The sequence below is a fragment of the Frieseomelitta varia genome, unplaced genomic scaffold (assembly GCF_011392965.1).
Source record: "Frieseomelitta varia isolate USP_RPSP 00005682 unplaced genomic scaffold, Fvar_1.2 scaffold_531, whole genome shotgun sequence".
NCBI lineage: Eukaryota > Metazoa > Arthropoda > Insecta > Hymenoptera > Apidae > Frieseomelitta > Frieseomelitta varia.
In genome coordinates this window covers 200,714-211,582 of record NW_025110292.1, presented here as the reverse complement: position 1 = coordinate 211,582, position 10,869 = coordinate 200,714, and the positions used below count along the sequence as shown (strand labels likewise).

Here is a 10,869-nt window from a genome sequence, read left to right as displayed (position 1 = left end):
TTTTTTTTCATCAAAGCTTTGATTCGCGCCCGAACTGCGCGAAACTCCATCGTAACACAAAGTGTGAAACTTCAGCGTCAGATTTATCAACTCTAAAATTCTCGTTTAAAATTCGCAATGTTTTACCGCAAAATTTTATTTTAACGCAGCAGAAACTTGCAGCAGAAAATTCTGCACTGAACGCACACAAGGAGCTTCTTGTTTTAAAACAACTCTGTGGACTTCATTTGGCCGGTTTTTTAAAATCCAATCAAGCAACACCACGGATAATTTTATGGTGTTTTACAGTTTACGTGTTTCATTGAATCCTTTATAACGCGAGTTTCGTTTCCTGATTGTACAAATGTTACGTATTTGTATGTACTTTAATGAAAAATGCAACAGCAATGAGAAATGATTTACGCGAAATCTACGTAATATAATATACTATTTAATAGTTTCCTAGTATCAATAGCTGTTTTTGAAAATTGCACATGTCCTATCTTAATGAGCGGGTTATTCTTTTCTCTATTTCTCCGGGCATTTCTGAGAGAAATAAATAAATATGTATGCAAGTTTTCTAAAGCGTTACAATTTCATTAAATTATACGTGCCATTATCGATAAAATTTTTGGAAGTTTTTGAAGAATTTCATTTCCATGTCTAATATTTCTTACAAGCGTGACATTTGTAAAACAAATTTCTTCACCCTTGTGAAATGGAATTGACAGAATTGACTATTTTTTTTTACAAAAACCACTTTTTTGTCATGTTATTAAACTTCGAACATCAGATGAAAACGAACAATAACAACAGAAATGTTGCAATTTCTTGAATTTTCATCGTCGAAATTCAATATTCCAGATTTAGTAAAATAAGAAAAAAAAAAGTTGTAAAGATACCCAGGTTTATTGTTACACGATCTCGTTTTACGAAATTGCAGCAGTTTAAATATTTGACGTTACAGTATATGCGGTGGTTTCGGGATTTGAGTGGTTAAGAGAGTGTATGAAATGAGAGATCTAATTGAGAGATCAAATATTGTTTCATGAGATACATACCTGTCAAGAGTGAATGTATAATATATACAGGGTGTCCCAATAATTTTGTCCATCTTGAATATCTTTGCTGTGAATATCTTTTTGGAGATATGAAAAAATATTTTGCTAACAAAGAAAAAAAAAAAAAAGAAAAAAAGAAAGTTATTCCATCAGAATATGGTAGTAATAATATTTTTGTAAGGAGATTTTAAGATCACCTCCACTTTTTCAAATGGAATGACATATTTTTTGATATGCTCGATATTCTGTATAAAAAAAAAAGTATTAACGCATATTAACGAAAAATTATTAATTGAAAAGAGGTGTTTTAATTTTTGAGTCTGTGATCTCGACTCAAAATCTGGGACACCCTGTACATTCATGTGTCGTGTATATCAATATCGATAATATAAATTTTATTAGCACTTAATGCGAATGTCAGACATCTCGTCGATCGACGATAAGATCAAATTTATTGGCCGTTAACTGTTCATAAGGTATAAACCATAACAACTGTACCGATCTAAGACAGTATAACTATAATGGTATAATACTATGACTATAGTACAACTTGATCATAATAGTACAACTATGGCATAATTTGACCATAACAATATAACTTGTGTAGCAAAAAAATTGGCATAACGAAAAAACACTGGATAAACTAGTATAGCAGTAAAAGTTAGTATAATAAAAACAACATTGGATAACCGAACAATCGAATCAGCGAATGCACGTATCATACATTTGTTCGATAGGATCGAAATTCAGTGATCGGTAGTTAATAACTAGTTTCTACGACAATACTACGAAATTCTAAAAGGACTTTTCAACAATCTAACGATAAGACGATCTTATAGACCCTCTTGTAACACGGTATTCTAAAAACATGGTTTCTATACAACACGGTGCAGAAATTGCAAAAAATTGCGCTCCTATAATATAGTATTACTGACATAACACATAGCACGATTCAATAAACTCAGATAACCTTCACATAGCAAATAAATTTATTACAATACAGTATTCTGACTTAATAAACTCGAAACAACCCTCATCCAAATAAATATTTCCATTGTTTGCGCATTATGCACAATTTTAATTTTAATTTCTATTAATTGTAAGTTTTGCATTCTTAAAATTGTAAGTTTCCATTTAGTCGTAAGTTTCAAGTTTAATTTTAATTTTTTTTTCGTTGTAAGTTTAGCACGTGTTACAAGAGAGTCTATCACGATCGAATCATTTTTCATTGAGCAACGATACACGACATGTACAAAAAGTACCGGACAGCAATCGAATTGACGGACACGGACAATTCCGGGAATAATTTCGATTTCACGGCCGCTACTTTGAGGCTAATTGAACGCCGACTGACAATTTGGATAATGTAGAATGTACGAGGGACTCGTGGAATGGTATGCCACGGTTGCGGCCGGATCCGCATTTGAATATTGCTGGAAGCCTGTCGTTACTGGATTTTGGCGAATGCGATATATGTATATCAGAACCGGAAACCGTGAAGTACGTACACGACCTCGATTAGAAGACGATATATAGGGCAGGCGATCGTGTCGTTTAATCGGACTCGACGAGAGCGACGAAAATCCCTTTACACGATCATCAACATACTTTGCCCTCGGCGAATTATTTTTTACATCCATTTACGAAGCAATTCATTTACGAAGCATCGAAATTCTATTTCTCAAATCTGCACTGAATTTTATATTTTTCATAAACTCAGTTAAAAAAAAAGAAACGGAACTAAATAAATTTTCTTCTACTACTATTAAATATTGCAACTAAATTGCGTTGTTGGATTTAAGGATTTAAAAGTCGGCAGGATGTACGTTTGTAATATGCAAAATTATATGAGATGATGAAAGTGTGTTTGTCATGGACAATATGTTCAGTAGATAAAGCATTCTATGATTTTTATTTCTATTGATTATGTTTATGAAAATATTAAAAATCCACAGTTCAGTTTACGTATATTCTACTTTTACAAATATTCTACTTTTTATATATATATTTTTCCACTCTCAAAAATTCTCACATATATTGTATATCAAAATTTGTAATATACTAATCATATTATTACTATTATTATTATTATTATTATTAATATACTAATTATTATTATTATTAGTAGTAGTATACCAATCATATTATTACTATTATTATTATTATTAGTATACTGATCATATTATTACTATTTTTATTAATAAATTTACTAATTATTATTATTATTAGTATACTGATCATATTATTACTATTTTTATTAATAATATACTAATTATTATTATTATTAGTATACTGATCATATTATTATTATTATTATTATTATTATTATTATTATTAATTATATTATTAATATTATTAATTATTAATGCACATTATAATTAATAATTTGTTAATTTAAATACAATTACATAAATCTGCATTCTGCCAGCGACGTTTCCGACAAAGAACAATATTAATTAATTGTGTCAGAAACACTTGCTACTTCTCGCTTCTGCCAGAAAAATCCAAAAAGCACGAGTACAAAGCGTGTTAAACGTTAAAACCAAACGCGCTTCACGGTAACTCGCTTTTAAAGTCGTTATCGGCTTACACGCGCTGACCCCGAGTAATCGTAATCGCCTTCTTTAAAAATCAGTTTACGCCGATCACGGCAAATTATTATATTATTTATCGCCGGCTAAGAAGATCAGATACCCGGAGATACTAACCAGACAACGAAAAGCTACGAACAACTGGCCTGGAAATAGTTACACGAGATTCCACTGTGAATCATAAACTCGAACCCAATCTCGGGACTCGCGAATCCCGACTCCCGACGCCGCCGAACAGATTTATGAACGTACCTCGCGAATTTTCGCACGAATTCTCTCGCACTCTCCGCGAGATTCCTCTCTCTTTCTTCCTTTTCTCCTCTGTGCTCGATCGTTTGACAGTTCGCGATAACGGAGAGTGGAAAATTTGCTCGCTGAATCGAGCGATCTGCCGAATTAAGTGGAACGAGTCAATTGAAACGACTAGACAGACGTTCTTCGTCTGTTGTCAGAGGACTTCTATGTTGGTAGGAAATCTCAGAGTGAAAAATCTAGAACGCCTTTCAATTTCAGCTAGTTTCAGTTGTCATTCTTTAAACGAAAGTTGCGAGATATTTTTCTAAAAAAATTAGGTATTTCGGGAAGAACTGCTTTCCACTACTCTCCATGATGTGAAAAAATTGTATGAAGGACATTCTGTATATGGCAACGAGAGTTAATGATAATATACAATAATGAGAGTTAATCTTACGATGGAAGAGAAACTGAAGAAATATCGGTACTTACTGTGATTTTCAATAATACTTGTATAGTTTCATTCGCATCATCGTACAAACGTGTATTTAATGAATTTCAATTGCAACGAATACATCCAAAATTCTTTTGTCTACTGTTTGAGACAAATCTCAATGTAACTTTAATGTATCTTTGCTTTAGACAAATCTCTGTTAATAACTTTTATACAAAGTTACGTTTTCGATATTTTCTAAAAATTTGAACGATCGTAGAATATTTTATACTTTAATATTTTATATTAATAAAAAAAAAAATAATGTAAAGTTATTAATATTATATTAATAATAATATTATGTATAATAATATATAATATATTAATAATAATATATAATACATTAATAATAATATAAAGTTATTTTTACTTTAATATTTTATATATATATAAAATATAATATAAATATTATATTTCATAATATTAATAACTTTATAATAATATAAAATTATTAATATTATATTGATAATAATATTATATATAATAATATATAATAAATTAATAATAATATAAAGTTATTTTTACTTTTAATATTTTAGTATTACAGTAATACATATTTTTACATTAATATTTTATATTTTAGTAAATTTTTTACTTTAATATTCTAGTATTGTCAATATTGTACGAAGCTCACTTTTCGACCAACCAACTTGCAAACTTCCATTTAATTTAATTAAATAATACGTTTCACTTGTCCACGCGTATGGTACGTCTGAAGATATGTAGTGGTAACACTGTTTACGTATCTACCACTCGCATTACGAACGACGAGATTTTTATCGCGTTCACACGGAGATTATCTTAACTTTCTATGCTGCGTGTGCACACACGTGTATATCGTAATGCGGTCATTTTGATTTATTGCCGTGTACGACGCGCATCATGCGGATATTGTTTACCATTGTTGCTTTAATGCTCGTTACAAAAAGAAAAAAAAAAAAAAAAGAAAAAATGACTATTTTGACGTATCATTTTATCTGAATCATTTTATGGGAATTTTATTTTATGGACACTGTCGTGTATAAATAACCGGACACCCGCTGCAATTCCATCAAGAGGTTGATATTTTTGTGTCATTTCCATAGCTGCGAGCGACAAACATTTCTTCGTTTCTGTTTTACTATAACCGAGATCGTTATGCTTCGTTAAACTTAATTTAATATCGGTAAATAATAAATAATAAATAATAAAATTGTCACTTCATAAAATTTTCTGAATTTGACTGAAAGTTTGATTTAAATTTCACGATCCGTAAAAATATTATATTATTATTTTTTATGTTATATTATATTATTTATTTTTATATTATTATTTTGTATAAAATTATATAAAATCTTGTATTTATTGTATTAATAGAAATTTTATTGATTTATAAATCAGAAAAATTTAAAAATTTTAAAAATGATTAACAGATCAGTAGAATGTTTTAATAGAGTATTTTAGTTTAGTAGAAATTTTTTCTATTAATATCAATTAATAATAACTTTTCTCTTTTTACGCATTTGCAGGGAATTTTCAAGTGCAAAACTGCATTTAAAGGAATGTACACGTAATACGAAAAGATACATAAAATATTCAAAGTGAAATGTTTTTTATTTTATACTTAAAGCAATTGAAGAAATCGAGGTATTTGCCAAAATTCTGAGCTCTATGAATTACAGACGTTTCTCGAGATATTTTCTTTTATATTACTGCAATAATTCATTCAGACGTTAAGAAATTAAATGAAACATTTCGTACCAATAATTCTAACTTTTCAGTTTTCTATATAAATATGAATTTTTATAAAAATCTATGATCTAATTATAATGAAATAGAATATACAGGATGATATATATATATATTTCTATTAATAAACAGAAAAGATTCAGATAATAACAAGTTCAAAAATGTACGTAAATTATTATGCAATGAAATAATGCACAATTCTTAAATTCATTTCTAAAAATACCCATCAAATAAAGGCTCCTCGAATTTTCTTTCGAGCGTAAATGAAATTGTGAATTATCTTGCAAAATTTGTAAGTTCGTCCATTACACGAGCGACGTCGAATGTGTTAACATAAATTTTTCTTTTTCCTTGTCGGTTTTTTGTTCCCCGACGTCCAACGCTGCTCGGGTACCGTGAAAGTTTCAAATGGCCACCATTTGGTCCAGACCTCGCGAATGGACCAACGAAGTCGAGGAAAAAGATGAGTGACTTTATCGTATAATTACAGAAAATAAAGCGAAGAGACAAGAGCAAGATAAATGGTACGAAAAAAGAGCGAATCAATTTTCGGTATTTCAGCTAATTGGCAACGAAAGAAGGTTCATAAAGATTCAATGGTACGGAAATGAGAGAAGAATGTTTCAGATTTTCTGGAGTTGCCATTCTTTGGAAACTCGTAACGATATATAATGCATATAGCAATTAAATTTCTCAATGGCACGAAGAAAATGAAAAGGAATGTTTCAAACTTGCCGAAATTGTTATGAACGAGTTACTAACTTGAGGGAATTTATGGCAATTTGTCTCTCTGTTTCGTTTTTCATTCAACTTACGATCGTGTCAGTATTAAAAGTATTTTAAAGTATACTATACAATATACGGGATATATTTTCTTGTTTCATTTAGTTGTTTATTTTCCTTATTTATATTACTGGAAATGTTGGTGTGCATTCAATATTTCTTAATTTTTCGTCGTATGTTATTAACATATTAAGAGACACTGAGACAATGTTGGAATGCGAAATAAATCCAGTTCATATCACTATGATACGGACATTTGTTAGTACATATAACGATTAATATTTAAATTGAAAAATCTCTTGAAAAAACACGACAAAATGTATCGATAAATTATAATACTTGTAATGAAGAAGAAAAGAATGTTAGTGCAAGCATTTCATTGTTCTTGTATTCTCTTTCCTTAATCTACTTTTGCAATTAAGAAACATTTGCATATATATCATTTACAAAATTAAAATATTTCGTTTTATGCCTCGGATTATTCGAATAAAAGTGCTTTGTTATTCAAATCGTACAGCATATTTTAAAATTTAGAATATTCGCAAATATTTTGAATAGTAATAATAATATGCTCTGCTATTATACATATATATAAAACATTTGGTAGTTTGAAAATTTGTCTAAATTAGCCTTCACTGTGTATGTATTTCTACAGTGTACATAACGTTAATGCTGCTTTTGCCTTGTTAATAGTCCGTTGCTTTGTTTCTTTCTTTGCACGTATAAGTAGCGTGATATAAATCATATCGCGTAATTACTTTGATGTTTCTCCTATTTATAGAACTTACAAAGCAAACCGATCCGATGAAATCAATTTGGCGCGTAATTAATTACGATTTTGCGTGTCGAGCTCGTGTCTGTCGGTGAGACGAAGGAAGCAAAATGCAATTTATTTGATCGGCCAATATTCGACGATCGATACGAGCTGTTGGCCTCTCGTGGATCGGTGAAACGGAATTAAATTTACCGATTTTTCGTGGCTTCTGATATTCACTTTTTCTTCTTTTCATACTTGCATCTTGCGCACGTACCATCAATTCGCTTGTCCCATACACGATGTGCTAGTTTCCGCGTGATCGATAATTGTGCGTGTGCTGTGCAATTTCAAACAGAGAGTGGGAAAAAAAAAAAAAAAAAAAGAAAAACGAGCAGAATGTAGAAAACGTGCAACCGCGTGGAATCGATGTTTAACCTCTTGCGCTGGAATGACGTGCCACGCACGTCGAAAAAATTGTAATATTTCCTCAGTATTAAGTATGTCTAAGTAAAAGAAAAAAAAAAAAAAAATAGGTAAAACAAGTGATAAATTTATTACTTTACTCAATAATTTCTATTCCGGTGATACATCGTACCGACGAGTTCAAAGAGAAAGCGGCGAATTATTGTATACGATTCGGTCACTCGTTATGGTCCGCAATCAGTTTGCCAGCGCAAGTGGTTGATGGACCGCGCGGTGGTTTGACTTCGTTCCGCGAATCATGGCAAATTTATGATGGAATGAATTCGTAAACAGACGATTGAATGATTAACGCGTACTGGAATATCGTGCAGATAATTTCAGACACTTGAAATAATTAAAGAGGATTTTGAACTGTTTGACTATTGAACACGTTAGAAATCTAAAAGTTTAATATCAAGTGTGATACATACAAAAAATTAGGAACTCATTCAATTCGATATAATACTATATAATTATGTAACGCTATATGTTTTTTACTTGGTATTAAATTTTTAGATTTCTAATGTATTCAGTACTCCAAGAGATGAATTAATTACATAATTGGGCAGAAGCAATTTAATAATTAATAGTGGAATAATGAATTAAGTAAAAATTAATAATTTAAGTGAATGCACTACTTTTCAGCCGTTTCAAAATGGACTCCGAAAATTATAAACCACTTTAAAATGATAATGCAGTGACAGTATTAAATTAATACAACAGTAATATCATACCACAAATTATACAGTGATAGAGTATCGCTAAAAATCGTCGCAGAACCGATTTATAGTAATCGCCGAAACATTAAAGACGAGAAAGATGAGAATTCCATCAGCGAATTAAATTTATTCCGATCGATTATTTGTGAAATTGCGAAACGACGAATCGCGAAATATTCATAAAATTGATTATCGAGAGTTCGGGGAATAATTTATTGTTTCGTCTTTATGAACGATTTGTCGCGTCCTTTAAAATTGTTAATGCTGTTAATTAAACGCGGCGAATATTTAGGTATCACGCGATTGTCGATCCGTGTATGTCTAATTCCTGATTTATATACGAACGATAATGTGACAAAATGATACGGACTACACGCCGTTCGTACTGTAGAAACTGCATTATACAATCGGTGATTATGTTATTGGTGTGTCTACACTAGTAATTAACAAACGACGGTGTTGTTGATAATTAAATAAAATATTTGTGTCAGACCGTTCGCTTCAGTGCAATGCTTTTTAGCTTACGATTATTCATCTAGATGGAAATGATATTAAAAAACAGACGTGACGAACACATTCCCCATATTGTTGTAAAAACAATGCAGTATTCACTAATTTAATTGCGGATGCGGTTTAATTCATATTTTCTTCAAGCACGTTAATTATCGTCTTCTCTTTTCTGTTTAAACGCATAGAACAAGAAACCATAGCAAATTAAAAACGTAAGCGTAATTTTAAAAAAAAATTACTCGGTGGTAATAGAACGTAAATTAGAATGTAAATTACACTTAAATTACTTCCGAGTAAAGGTCTTTAATTCGAAAATAAAACTTTATCCAACAGTTGCTTGAGAATGAAAACCTTCAATCGAAAGTAAACTTTCAGCTAATCTAACTCAACAATTGCTCGAAACTGAAGACTTCAGAAATAAAACTTTGCCTAATCTAATTTTCCAGCTGCTTGAAAATAAAAACTTTGAATCAAAAATAGAACCTCACCTAGTCCTTCAAAATCAAGAGCTAATCCAGCAGTTGCTTAAAAAATGAATTACCTTTAATTGAAAATAAAACTTTACCCAAACCTCACCTGCTATCTAAGAGTAGTAACTAATCTAAAGTAAAAGAAAACTTTTAGAAACATAAATTCATCAAAAAAATAGCGAAATCTAGAGCTTAGAAACGAAGACTTCAGAAATAAAACTTTGCCTAATCTAATTTTCCAGCTGCTTGAAAATAAAAACTTTGAATCAAAAATAGAACCTCACCTAGTCCTTCAAAATCAAGAGTTAATCCAGCAGTTGCTTAAAAAATGAATACCTTTAATTGAAAATAAAATTTTACCCAAACCTCACCTGCTATCTAAGAGTAGTAACTAATCTAAAGTAAAAGAAAACTTTTAGAAACATAAATTCATCAAAAAAATAGCGAAATCTAGAGCTTAGAAACGAAGATTTCAGAAATAAAACTTTGTCTAATCCAACTTTGCAGCTGCTTGAAAATAAAAGCTTTCAGTCGAAAATAGAACCTCATCTCGTCCTTCAAAATCAAGAGCTAATCCAGCAGTTGCTTAAAAAATGAATTCCTTTAATTGAAAATAAAACTTTACCCAATCCTCACCTGCTATCTAAGAGTAGCAACTAATCTAAAGTAAAAGAAAACTTTTAGAAACATAAATTCATCAAAAATATAGCGAAATCTAGAGCTTAGAAACGAAGACTTTAGAAATAAAATTTTGCTTAATCCAACTTTGCAGCTGCTTGAAAATAAAAGCTTTCAGTCGAAAATAGAACCTCATCTCGTCCTTCAAAATCAAGAGCTAATCCAGCAGTTGCTTAAAAAATGAATACCTTTAATTGAAAATAAAACTTTACCCAAACCTCACCTGCTATCTAAGAGTAGCAACTAATCTAAAGTAAAAGAAAACTTTTAGAAACATAAATTCATCAAAAATATAGCGAAATCTAGAGCTTAGAAACGAAGACTTTAGAAATAAAATTTTGCTTAATCCAACTTTGCAGCTGCTTGAAAATAAAAGCTTTCAGTCGAAAATAGAACCTCATCTC

The 10,869-nt window shown here is 30.4% G+C and overlaps 1 protein-coding gene across 1 annotated transcript in view; it reads right to left on the bottom strand.

The window, feature by feature from the left end:
• Positions 1-10,869, bottom strand: part of LOC122533471 (potassium voltage-gated channel protein Shaw) — a 77,985-nt gene that overhangs the window by 18,582 nt on the left and 48,534 nt on the right. The window lies entirely within an intron of this gene.